The following is a 14,461-nucleotide window of genomic DNA, read 5'->3' on the forward strand; positions in this document are numbered from 1 at the left end:
ATATATATATAGAGAGAGAGAGAGAGAGAGAGAGAGAGAGAAGTAGGTTCAAATGTGGATTAACAAATATTGTGTGGATGTAGGGATTAATATGGGCCAAATATTATTTAATTTTAATAAATAATAAATTAAACCATTTATCCTTTAATTTAGGCAATTACTTTGTTTAAAACCCTATTGCCTCTTTCATCCACATTCACAGTATCCCTCTAGTCTCGTTCAATCGACGTGTGATGAAGGATTCTGCGAGATTAGATGATCCAACTCACCAAATTCCTAAACGAAAATGGATCTCCATTCACTGTCAACATCTACCCCTTCATAAGCCTCTACATTGACTCCAATTTTTCGATGTAATACGCGTTCTTCAACGGAAACGCAACTTTGTGAACGACGGCGGCACCACCTACACAAATATATTCGATGCCAACTATGATACCCTCATATGGGCCATACAAAAGAACGGATTCACAAACATGGGAATCATAGTGGGTGAAAATAGGTGTCCGAGTTATGGAGATCGAAACGCGAATAATCAATTAGCTCAAAGGTTTATGCAAGGATTCTGCTAGATGCCCTTAATATAGAGAGAAGGAACGAATTTTCTTCCTCCTGCTTGAATTTTCATCGCCAAAACCCTACGGTATGATGTCCCTCACTGTCTCTCTCCTTCTTTCTCACAAATACACGTTCTCATTGATTCTAATACGCAATCGATTCCCCTATTCAGTTTTGATTTGAAATTCAAATGGGTTTCCATAAATGTTGTTCTTTTTTCATTATCAATCTCATATGCAATTGTTAATAAGATTTTACTCATATAGGGAATTCTTATTATTGGAAATTGGTAAATGGTAAGGGTCATTTCAGTATGCCTTACAAGTGTTCGATGTAATGACAAAGAATAATTTTCAACAAAATTTGGTGTTCCTGCTTTTGCAGGTAAAGGGTATTAAGGTATGAAAGTGCATAAAGCTGTTATTGCTTCTGGAGGTAGGTAATGAATGTTCTTAACCTCTTTTCAATATTTCTTTTTGTTGTATTCTTCCTCATATGATCTCTTATGTTTTTTGTTTTTCTATTATTTGAGAAGATATTCGGGTCCCACGATCCATTTTGTTGATGAGAACTATGACATGGGTAGAATTCTATCCCAAAGAATCGTTCATGTGGTTGTTAATAACACTACTGAAGAACTTGCTGCGAGGGTTCTTCGCCAAGTAGTGAATTTTACATTGACTGGAATCAAGTTTGTGGCTTTTGCAATCTTTTTGTAATCTTTAATACATGGTTTGTTAGGAACATAAAATATATGATGAGTTGGCAATTGCAATATGTGAAGAACGTGTGATTTGGAGAGAAGATGGTGTTCCTATCATAAGAAGTTGCAAAATTTGTACAACTTCTTTTGATTTATTTCAGTTTATTCTTTTGATTTATTTGAGTTTCTAATTTTTTTTTCCAGATTCTATAGTTGAATCTTTGAATTCTAATTCTATTGGAATGGAATCACGAATTCCAATTCTGTTGGAATGGAATATGTATATTTTCTCACTGATTTATGCATGTTCTACAATTATTGGTTATTAGTTTTGGTGCAATTCACAAGTCCACATATTTTCCAAAGGAATTTAGTTTTGTATTTTTCATTTGCTAATGCATTATTAGATTCTAAACTACAATTTGATTTTGTTTTCACAGAAGTTGATGCCTGAACAATGGACCACAGAATTGAAAGTGATTCTAAGCAACATTATTCTTTTAGAATGTATTAGTGTCTTTGTTAGATTTTGATTTTTTTCCTTCCCGATTTGAAAGTTTTTTTTAGTTTTATTCTTTAACAATAAATATAATTCTTAGTAATTGTACATGTATTCTATAAGAATTAATGTAATTTTTATTACTATTCTTCAACTCATGGTTCAAAATTTTGTAATTTTTCAAAATTTTCATTCAATCAGAATATGTATTCTGTCTGAATATCATTCTATCAGAATCAGATCGTTTATGATTAAAAAAATATGTTCGATTTGAATTAACTAAAAAACAATCATAATTTTTAAAATTAAAAAATCAATCATCCCTTGAAATCCGATAATTTCCATTTTTAAATATAATTTAATTTAGGAAAAATGTTTGGACCACAAAGGATCCTTACATCCACACAATAGTGTATATATATATATATATATATATATATATATATATATATATATAGGGTGAGATTCAATAGAGAACCATAATTAACCAAGGAACCAATATTTTTTCTAGAACTTATTTTTTATAAAAAAAAAAACTAAAAATACAAAAATTCATAATTTTTTATCATTTTTCCAATGATATCAAATTCGAATTATTTTTTATACGTCAAATTCACAATGTGAAATTCACAACGTGAATCCGGATTTACACGGTGAATCCGAGAAATATTTTTCACATTCACAATGTTAATATATTAATTTAAATATTTTTAGATTTTTTTTTCGATAAAGAATAAGCTTTAGAAGTTGAAAAAAAGATTTGGTTCCTTGAAGAACCAATAATTATGGTTCTCTATTGAACTTTTCCATATATATATATATATATATATATATATATATATATATATATATATATATATATATATATATATATATATATATATATATAGAGAGAGAGAGAGAGAGAGAGAGAGAGAGAGAGAGAGAGAAAGAGAGAGTTAGGTTCATTTAAGACCATCTATATTTTGTGAGACCGTGAGACACATTTTTTTATTTTATTTTTTATTTTTTTTAGTTAATTCAAGTTCCGAAAATAATATTTAAAAAAAGAATTTTTGGATTTTTCCATTTATTTTGCATTTTAAAATTATTTTTTAGAATATGTACAATGTAATATTTTATTAGAATATTTCACGTATTTTTCAAAAAAAATGGAATTTATTTTTATTGTTATTTTTTTTAGTTAATTCAAGTTCCGAAAATAATATTTAAAAAAAGAATTTTTAGATTTTTCCATTTATTCTGCATTTTAAAATTATTTTTTAGAATATGTTAGTGTAATATTCTATTAGAATATTTCACGTATTTTTAAAAAAAATGGAATTTATTTTTATTTTATTTAGTTAAGTCAAGTTCCGAAAATAATATTTAAAAAAAGAATTTTTAAAATTTTCCATTTATTCTGCATTTTAAAATTATTTTTTAGAATATGTTAGTGTAATATTCTAACAGAATATTTCACGTATTTTAAAAAAAAATGGAATTTTTTTTAGTTAATTCAATTTCCGAAAATAATATTTAAAAAATGTGGATTTTTCTATTTAATTTGCATTTTAAAATTTGGTCTCATGGTCTAATAAAATTAGAATGGTCTCAAATGAAGCTATATATATATATATATATATATATATATATATATATATATATATATATATATATATATATATATATATATATATATATATATATATATATATATATATATATATATATATATATATATATATATTGGTTGAACGAGTGCAAAGGGATTATCAGCTTTCACGGATATTTTCTCCACAACACTCTTTCTTCTCGCGTTCTTCATCTGGAGTAGTTAGGGTTTCATACCCTTATTCCTTTTTTGTCTCTAGTTTATCAATCAGGTTTTGAGTGTAGATTGCATATCTTTCCCGTCTAGTGAGGTTATATTCTGTATTCGATGTATCAAATTGGTTCTTACTAAAAAGGGTTGTTTTAGTTGGAATTATTGTGTTCATACCTTTTTTACAATATTTAGAAGAAGACAAGATTAACCAAAGTGGGATCCAAAGGTGTTCGTACACTTTTGTAGGGCTTTCTAAACACCAGATTATTATGAAATTCCTATTTACTTAGCATCTTTTACTACGTAGAAGAGGACAAGATTAAGCAAAGTCGGATCCAAATGTTTTCTTACACTTTTGCACTTTTATAGAGTTTTCTATTTTATCAACTCCAAGCACATGCAGTATTTGTAGCAAAACAAGTCATGTAACATGCAATTAACAACAGTACATACTAGTAGAATACAAGTCTTGAAAGCACAATGTACAAACAAGTCCACATTCTTACCACTCGTAATTAAGACCACATGGAGTACTGCCTCCTTTCTCTTTTTCTAAAAACACATGGACTCCATCTATTACAAAAAGAAGACCTCAAACTCCAGAGAAAGGAAGAGATTCTGTAGTCAGTGGGGTCTGACTTTGACCACTATGATATGAAATTGACAACAAAAAGAATGCAATATAAAGATACCCACTAAACCTTACTCCAAGACTAGTAAATTAAGATAAAATAATGTTTTGTTTATTTCGCAAGTTTATTACATAAACCCGAAGCAATATATATCATTCATTTTTGTAAAAAAGTGGAGTATTACTTTTGCAAAAGTAATACTTTCTTCGTAAGAAAATAACTGTTATGATACTTGGTATAATCATTTTGTAATGAGGCATGAGCATTTCTAATTATGAATCTGCGTACAATATCATCACATTGATCTATAACTATGCATATATAATTCGTTTACGGGCAATATATAAAGTTTGAACAAATTTTGCGTCACATTAAAAGATGAGGGGCTGTAATTAAAATTCTTAAAAGGAAAAAGATCCCGTATCCTCTCCATTGACCATTTCGCTACAAAAAGTCTTTTTAAAATTTCAACTTTTGCCTATAAATTAAAGTACTGCTGCATATTCTCATGGATCCGTTTATCCAAAATCTTAATGTTTGTATGAGTTGGTGCCCAATTTAATCCTCCCTTCTTCTTTTCTTTTCTTATGAATGAATGAGTTGGACAATATGCTATATATTTTAGCAATTTATCAGTCTCTTAATTTATTTTTTTAACCTCATGTCAACTTATAGCATTCGAATTTGGAACGAATTATGGTAACGCGTCTAATTATCAAGTGATCACTACTAAATCGCTTTGAACGTGGTTTCTTAAAAGTTATAACTTGGCTAACTGAAGAATGTGAGAGTAAATGTTCGATTACAAAGGAATAATAATGTATATACCTTCATCAATTTTTTTTATTGTTGTAAGTTTGATCATGGAATATATAATGTCAGCACTGATTTGATAAAGAAAATGGGTTAATAAAAAAGACTCAGGGGCCATGAAGTGAATATGTTCTTCAGGGGATAAATCTATTTCAACTGAAAATATAGTTGAAAACTTATATTAGATATTAATTAACAAATTTTAATGTCAACTCTTTCGATCATAGTTGGACCAATCCTGAAAATTAATCTTTATTGTGATCCTAAGATTCAATTAGAATCGTAAAATCTTATCATGACTAGATCATGTGCTTTTATTCTTTATTCTTTATTCTTATGTCTCGTCTTTAGTTTTCTAAACTTAAAGAAATTTGTTATTTCTCCTCAAATAACTATGGAAAACTTAAAATTTTATTCTTTCAGCTTGAAATTGAGCCTTTAAATATGTTCATTTAACTTGAAATAGACCATTGTAGATTGAAAAAAGTCTACTAAAAATGGTGTCCAATATTAATAATTGTTTTGATAATATTTCTAATAATAGTAGTGTCTTTTACGGTTGACCTCATCAAACAAATAGCATTAGGGGAATAGAGAATATAAGTTGTTAATTTATTAAGGAATTAATAAATTAATTAGAAATTAATTTGTTAGTTAATTAAATTGTTTTGATTAATTAAAGGGCATGAATATTAATTAATCCAAAAGATTAATTGAAATATTTCAGAAGCTCATTGAGAGCTTCATATATACGGTTTTAACTACATCCCAGATAGGCATAGGGCAACTTTCAGATAAGATAAATATAAACCTTAAGAGCTTGTATCGTTTAGGGTTTCATCAGCAGCCTATAAATAAACTTCTAGGGGTCAAACCCTACCTACTAATTTTGTCCTATTTTTGTCCATACTTTATCTCTATCTCTCTCTCCTTGGACGAAATGCATAACCACTTTCCTACGATTAGTGAATTTCACATAAACCCTAATTTAGGGATCTTTTTTTTGGAGTACATTGGTTTGACTACATTAGAGGGGTCCTACTTTGGAACCTTCATCCCTTGCATAAAATGATAATCAAGATCTCAAGCAAGAAGCCAAAATGTTAGTATGTTCTTATTTGTTGTTTTTCAAAGTATATTGTTAAAACTAGTAAAACCTAGACCAAGGGTGCATGTACACATAGGTAAATCTCTAGATTATTTTGTTACCTTCTTGATGTATATTGATGCTAATAAAACACAACATTTGTATCAAAGCCTAATATGTTTTAATTAATTGCACAAACTTTGTAAAAAGAAAAGAAAACAAAGAAACCTGCTAGTCGTAGATCATGACGTAGCTCGACACGCCACGTTTGAAGATTTTCTAGGCTTTTCAGATTTAATCGTTTTTTAGTGATTAAATTAATTTTTTATGTTATCTAAATCTGATAATTCGAATTTTAGAATAATTTGAAATATTGTTTAATAAGAATTTAAATTTGAATATTTCATTAATGAAAATTTGAATAATATTTAAACTTAAATTTAAATTTTGAATAATTATCTTGAACTTTATTTAATAATAGAATTAAATTAGAAAGACAAGAATATATATATATATATATATATATATATATATATATATATATATATATATATATATATATATATATATATATATATATAAGGTTCAGATGTTGTATATGGTGTAACTATTATATATCCCAATTATACCCCATGTGTCCTCACATCTTAATTAAAAACATTATCATGAAATCAGGACTAGGTGCACCCACCTTAATACTTTAAGAAAGGTTTAAGGAGGGCTTTATGATTCCTAATGAGGTTGGTTTTTAAAATGCTTCAAACTTACTACCCTTACAGCTTTTTTGTATTTTGATAGTGGAGTTACTGAAAGGGTTCGATCGGATTTTGTTCAAGATTAACAGTATTAATCATGTAATAAAACAAAATTCACATTTTATATATACCTAAAACTTGACCATGTGTTACCCATGAAAATACACAAGGTGATTATATTTAGATGATAGAGTGTGTATGGTTAACCGACACGTCATTGCGAAAACACAACTTTATAAAATGTGTCACTCGTGATATTATTCTCTCGATGGAGCGTATGTGATTAACTAACACATCAAATTTAGAATAATTTAGTATCGAGTGTCAAGCGGTTTTGCATGGTTAATTCACAAAATATTCAATGATCCACAACATCGCTATCATTGAATCAAGATGCGCACAATCGAGATTAACATACCATTGAATGTTAATGAATCTCAAATTATTTAGGAGTTTCAAAAATTTGAAACTAGAAAATTGCATTGCCTGCCTGAATAACTTTGTTATGTGTTTACAACACCCCTTTACATATCGCAAAGCCAAATATAGATCCTATCCTTGTTAATAATTCCTTTAGGGATAATAATTATTTTAGGTATAAATTCAGACTAACAAAACCTTTCGTTTTGTAGATGTCGAACTATAACAACAACACCAATCCTCCTCCTCCTCCACCTCCATCAAACTCAAACTTCTCTCTAATTTCGATCATATCTAAGGAGAAACTAACCGGTCAGAACTATCAGGGGTGGATTCTATTGTATTAGATGTCTAAGCCATAACTATAATTGGTATGTACTTGACTCGAGAGTAGCATGGTCCATTTCGAGTTGCATATCACAAGGACAATTTGAGGATGGATATTTGAGTAAGAGGTTATTTATGATTTATTTATATATTATAAGTTCTAATATACTAATATGAAATCATATTATTTAATTAGTATTGATCTAGAATTAATTTGGAATTAATTTAGTTATCAAAAGAGACTAAATAAATTTGGAATTAATTTAGTTATATATATATATATATATATATATATATATATATATATATATATATATATATATATATATATATATATATATATATATGGTTTGGGCTATTGATCCATGATGGGCTAAGCTTATGTAAGTTTCCATGAAGAGTTAGCCCACATAAAATATGGATCATAACCGAAAGTGTATGGATTAGGGTTTGCCCATGACTCTGGGATTCCTACATATATATATATATATATATATATATATATATATATATATATATATATATATATATATATATATATATACACATAACCCTATGGCTAAAATCGCATACAACAAGTGTTCTTAGAGTTCATAACTGATTTGTGTGCCTAGTAAATCTCTCTCAAGTCATCTAATTGTTCAAGGGTGTGTTGTGAACCATTTGAGGCATCACACTTGGGGTACTAAGTTCTTAAAGGCCAAAACTACAAGCTACAACAAAGAGGTAATTCTATAACTCACTTTTATGTTGATTATGTCAATTGTATGCTAGTTGTAGGCTTTATGCTTTGGAAACAATATTGCATTTATAATTAGAGAAAACATAGATCCAAAGCATTCAGGGTTGTATATGCACTATAAGATGTTGTAGTATACACAACCCAATAGTGGTATCAGAGCCTAGGATCGTTTTCGATTATATTTGATGCATGAATTAATTTTCAAAGTTGAAAAAATCGATTTTCTGGCCTCTGATTAATGAACTCGCCGAGTCAACTGGCTGACTCGACGTGTCCACTCAGTATAAGGCCAACTCAACGAGTCATGTCTATGCACTCAACAAGTTGATGATTCTGATGACAAATTTTTGGGTTTTTTTTTGGCCTGTTTGTAACAGCCCGGAACTCCAGGTATCTTTATTGATTTGATTATTTTGTGTTTTGAGAGGGGACTCGGCAAGTTGGAGCTCAGACTCGCCGAGTAGGGCCGCGATTCTGGACACGGGATTTGTTTGGACTCGGCGAGTCCAGGATATGGACTCGGCGAGTCTGCGCTGTTTAATGAAACCCTAATTTCCCAGTCCTAAGCCCTATTTAAAGGACCTTATGGCCCTCATTTGCGGCCACCATGAACCCTAGAACCCCCATACGACTGTGAAGCCCTTGTGAGTGTATTTGGAGGCCAATTGTTCACCATTTTGTGTGATATTGCAAGAAAGGAGGGAGAGGATCAAACTTGAGGAGTTGGGGAGCTTGGATATGTTGCTAATTCATCAGGGGAGTCTTCTTGAGGTAACTTTCAGAGCCAACCTTCGTGTTTTGTGTTGATGTGTCAAATCTAGGGTTTCTTCTTGCATTTCTTGGCTTAAATTAGAAGTATGAAAGGTTCCATGGAGATATGGAACCTAGATCTGGGCCTTAGCAGGTCCAGGAGACCCCATATGACTAGCTTTATGTCCATCCTTTTGAGTTAGAAGCTAAGGTGGTCATATTAGAGGTAGTTTCCCCAAAATAAGCCTTGTACACATTGCATGGCAACCAAGACTGAGACTTTACGTGACAAATAAGTTGGGGAAGGCCAGATCTATGAATGGATGGAACGGATCTGACCGCAAAAGCCAGTTTTAGCTGGTGCATGGCATGGACTCGCCGAGTCTGATGAACAGACTCGACGAGTCGCTTGAAGATTGTCCTTGAGGACACCCAGTGTGTAGTCTTGACCGAGTTATGGTTGACTCAGTGAGTCAGGACGAGTTAGAGAGGGTCGACAGGTGGACTGAGCCGAGCTGGGACTCGCCGAGTTGTTCTTGAGACTCGACGAGTTGAGTCGGGGTGGCCCCGCGACTCTCCCAGGTGGAACTCGTCGAGTCAGGGGAAGTACTCGACGAGTAAGAAGGGAATCCTATGGAGTTGGCGGATGCGTCTAGACTCGCCGAGTTGCCCTTGTGCACTCGTCGAGTCCGGTCAAGTTGACCGTTGACCGTTGACCAGAGTTGACCTATGTTTGACTTCTTAGGGATAGTCAAACTTGGAAGATAAAAGTGTTAATAAGAGATGTATGATGTTATAGGGAGATTGTAGCTCGGCGGATCGAGCACGAGTGACTTCGGGATTGCTAGCTTTCGATATTTACGAGGTGAGTCTTCTCACTATACTGTACCCGGAAGGGTTTGACTGTGTGACCGGAAGGTCGGATATGATATGAGATATATGTGCTATATGTGATAAGTTAATTGTTATACGTGCTATGTATGTTATGTGGGCCGGAAGGCATTATGTTAAGTGCCGGAAGGCGATTATGTTATGGGCCGGAAGGCGATTATGTTATGGGCCGGAAGGCGTTGTGAGTCTCGGACCGTAAGGTTGGCGTGGGTAGGACCGGAAGGTTTACCCAGCAGGGACGGAAGTCCCCTGAGACACATGGACCGGAAGGTCAGGTCCTGGAAAGGCGTATGTGCGTCAGTTGTATTTTGGGAAACACACTAAGCAATTATGCTTACAGTTGTTGTGTATGTGTTTCAGGTACTAGCGAGGACCGTGGGAAGGCGCCGGCGTGATCTGTACACACTGATAGATGTTTTGTGATCTTGGGATTCGTATGATTTGTAATCTGTTATGACACATGGAATGTTTATGCCTTGTTTGAATGAAAATACTTTAGTTTGAAATGAAAAAATTTGTTTGAAAAATTACGTTGTTACACTGTTTTGGATTAGGATCATTACCACAAAATGTTTTAGCTCATAAAATTTGATTTTGTTGATATGGTAATGATCATGCTCATCCAATTAAAAGATAATTGTCAAAATTTCAAGATTTTTATTGGTTTTAGGCTAATTTCTTGAAAATTGTTGATATGAATTATCTTGACTTATGAGTTTAATTTGAACATAGATAAATTATTTGATTATTTTGTTAGTCAAAAATTGATCTAAATGTTCTTTAAAGTCCTTCATAACTTGTCCTCATGTTATGGAACATGAAAAGTTTTTTCATAGAAACCACATTAAACTCATAAGTTATGGAAATCAAAGGTTTTTCAAGAGTTAGAAAACTTGCCCTTAAGTTTTGGTATTTGAAAAGTCTCAAATTAAGAAACTCTTGTAATTAAAATGTGTAAATCTTGGGTTCATAAATTATATATTTAGAACCTTGGAGTATTTGAGTAGCTCAAATTGCACCTTATGGACTTTATTAAATTAATTAAAGTGTTCAATTAAAAGAGAATTAATAATTACATAATGACATGTTTTAAGTTTAATTAAATTAAGAGTGTAATTTATTAATAGATTAAACATCTAGTATTTTAAAAGTTTAAAATACACCCTTATACTATTTAAAATTAAAATTTTAATAATTATATGTATGTATAAGACAACTAAATCTTACCGTTAGTAGGCATCATTCACGAACCCGGTCTATAAAGGAAGTGTAAGGTTACTACCTATAAAATGGTGGTTTAATGGGTATCCACTCTCACCCACCGCTTCCTTGACTGGTAGAGGGTCGTTAGCCGAACTGGTAGGATATGACATTCTCATTAAAAGTATAATGAAAATACCAAGTAACTAAACACTTATAAATTCCCGGTCTTAGTTACTTAGGAAAAATTTAAATTTGGTGCTAACCCATGAAATTGCATTTTGCATCTTCTTAAGTCGTATCACATGTTCTCAATGGCAAGTGTGAATCAAAACCAAAATGTTCTCTATTCAGTTTCAGTTGCAAAGAGTCTTGGAGCAGGAAATCGTGCACCTATCATTATGCCTAGTGAATACACTTCATGGGCAGATCACATCAAGTACTACCTGGAAGGTCATGACTCTGACATATGGACCTTCATCTCCACTGGGAAACATACTCCAGAATTTCTGAAGGACATCAGAGTTCCTGTGTAAGTCCCAATTTTTTCTTGATGTATCAATCAGATCCAATTGATGGTACGGAATCCCAATCAATTGGATGATGCAAGATAAATGGGGAAGAAGGAGAAGAAGATAAAGATGAATCTATGATGTATTCAATTATATGAATGATGATCCCTATATATGAGATTCTCACACACACACACATACACACTCTTCTTCTCTCTCACTTTATCTCTCTAGAACACCCTTATTTACACACACTTTTCCCCATTTTCTATGACTCTACTAACACTATATATATAAGGAACAATGGATGCAAACACGTTTATAATCGTAAACGTGTTTACAGCTGCAAACGGGTTTGCAGCCACAAATACACCCAACCGCAAACATCACATGAACTATAAACCCAAGGCTATTTTCAGTTCTAGACCAAAAAATTAATAAAGCCTACAACAGTAAAGTATAAACCACATTTCTTTAGACCCAACAATCTCCCCTTGGTTTATAGCTTTCTTTTCTTTTGACCCAACAAACTCCCCCTAAAAATGTAGTTGGCATTTCTTGTCAATCATCATTTGGAGCTTGGCTTCAGCTTTAATCTTCAATTTCTTCACAACTTCAAGATGAACAACTAAATCTTCTAGGTGAATGACTTCATCTTGAAAAGATGGGAATTTCTTCAGAATTTGGCTTTGAACGAACGTTGGGTGAGGACGTTTCTTGAAAGGACTCATGAAAAATGGCGCTTTCAGCTTGAGAATCTTCAGAGAGATTATCATAGAGAACGAATCTTCTGGATCACTTCAGCAGGTACATAGATAACAGAAAATTGATTGAGGAGGCTTCATTGCAATCTGTCATATAATCTTCAAGTATAGCTTCACCTTGCTTCTGGGGTTGAAAAATTGAATGTCCAAAGAATAATCTTTATTTCTTGTTCCTTCGAATGAGAATTCTTCGACAATCACGGATGAAGCTTTGGCTGAGAAAATCTCGATACAGTCTCCATGAATCTCATCTACATCTAAATTCACTTTTCAAGACAAACAAAAATTTAAGATAAAAACAAAACTAAAAGAAAACTTAGCACAAAATATTTTTGGATTTTTCATATTTTCTGAAAAAAATAAAACAGAAACAAAAATTTTTTTTGAATTATTTTATATGTTCTGAAAAAGAAATAAAAACAGAAACAGAAAAATATTTTTGGATTTTTGTTTCTTTTTTTTTTTAGTTTTAATTCTCCCCTTAAATTTGTGCATAGACAAAAACTATGAACAAATTTAACAAAAACAAAATTAATAACAAAATTTAAAACTTTTGGGATCAAAGTTGTCAAGCAATTCAATATTGTTTATCAGCATACCCCTGCATGTCTAGATCTAGTCAATCACCGATATTGCGGTCCACTTAAACACAAGGGATATTGACAAGTTGGACAGATTATAAGTGACAAGTCATTGTGATCTTGTTCCTAAAAAGACCATTTGGCCGACGACGACCATGAATATTGTTGTCCACTTAAATTCAGCAGCAAGATCTACAGAAAACCTATTAAATGGTTCAATTTTAGATGCACTAGAACGTGTTCCCCGCTTCCCGACATATTGCGGTAATCAAGAACTTCCAAACAACTCCTTACTTTAGGTGAGTATTCAATCATTTAGAGAGAAGTCAGATATAGAAACGCATATGTTGTATCCCAGGTCAGATGTCTTCCAAACACGTAGAGGGAACAACATATGACTAACATAGATAAAGGATTTGAGAGATAGTAGGGTGCATATGTTGTGTCCCAAGTCGGATCTTCCGATCACACAGAGGGGACAACATATGATTAACAGACAGAAAGAATTACATAAATAAGAAGATTCATAGAGATAGAGTTGCATATGTTGCATTCTAGGTGAAATAGGTTCTAATCACATAGAGGATGCAACATATGACTGACAGAAAGAAAGCAAGAAAATAATTTCTTACAGACCTACTTTATCAGAAGCCCCAGTTGCCCTATCAGTACCGGAATTAAGGACATGAGTCCATACATCGAGGAAATGTTACGCCACAATTCTAGATACATATGATTTTTAGTGTATCCGCAGGTTCCCATGTTTATCTCACTGCTCAATCTACCCGAGTGTCGTATTGTCAGTCCAAATAGAACTATCTAAGTCCATATAGTCAAGTCTTTTCATTTGTAGATCTAAGTCTAGTCCTTTTGAATCCTTTGTGCCTACCAGCACATTGAGTATAGAGTCTAGGCAATATGGCTTCAGCGCATTACACGAATTTCATGTTGCCCTTTAGCACTAGACTTCATAACACTTCCCAATTAACAAAACTTTCAAACAAAAAACTATAAGAAAATAAAATAATTGTCTTCAAAATGAACAATTTAAGATAAACTCAGGAGTATCGAGAAGCAAACTCAAACTGTAAGTCAGCAATTGAATTTGCATCCAGAAGGTCTGAGAATAGCACGCATAATCTCATAATAGATCCAAAAATTCTTCACATCGTTAAGCACAAACACGATATGTGACAACCCCAAATCTGTTGTCGTTACAGTTCCATCTTCACTAACAGAATGCGTCGCTATATGTTATTTTCTGTGATATTTGGAGTCGTCAATAAACAAATATCTAATTATTTATATATCTTGATAATATCATAAGTAATTATAACTTGTATGTGTTAACCCTGTTTAACAAAATAAAGTTATATTACTTTTCAGCCACTTCACCCAGGTAAAAAGTTTTAACCCCGTT

Source organism: Lactuca sativa, chromosome 8 (genome assembly GCF_002870075.4).
Source record: "Lactuca sativa cultivar Salinas chromosome 8, Lsat_Salinas_v11, whole genome shotgun sequence".
Classification (NCBI taxonomy): domain Eukaryota; kingdom Viridiplantae; phylum Streptophyta; class Magnoliopsida; order Asterales; family Asteraceae; genus Lactuca; species Lactuca sativa.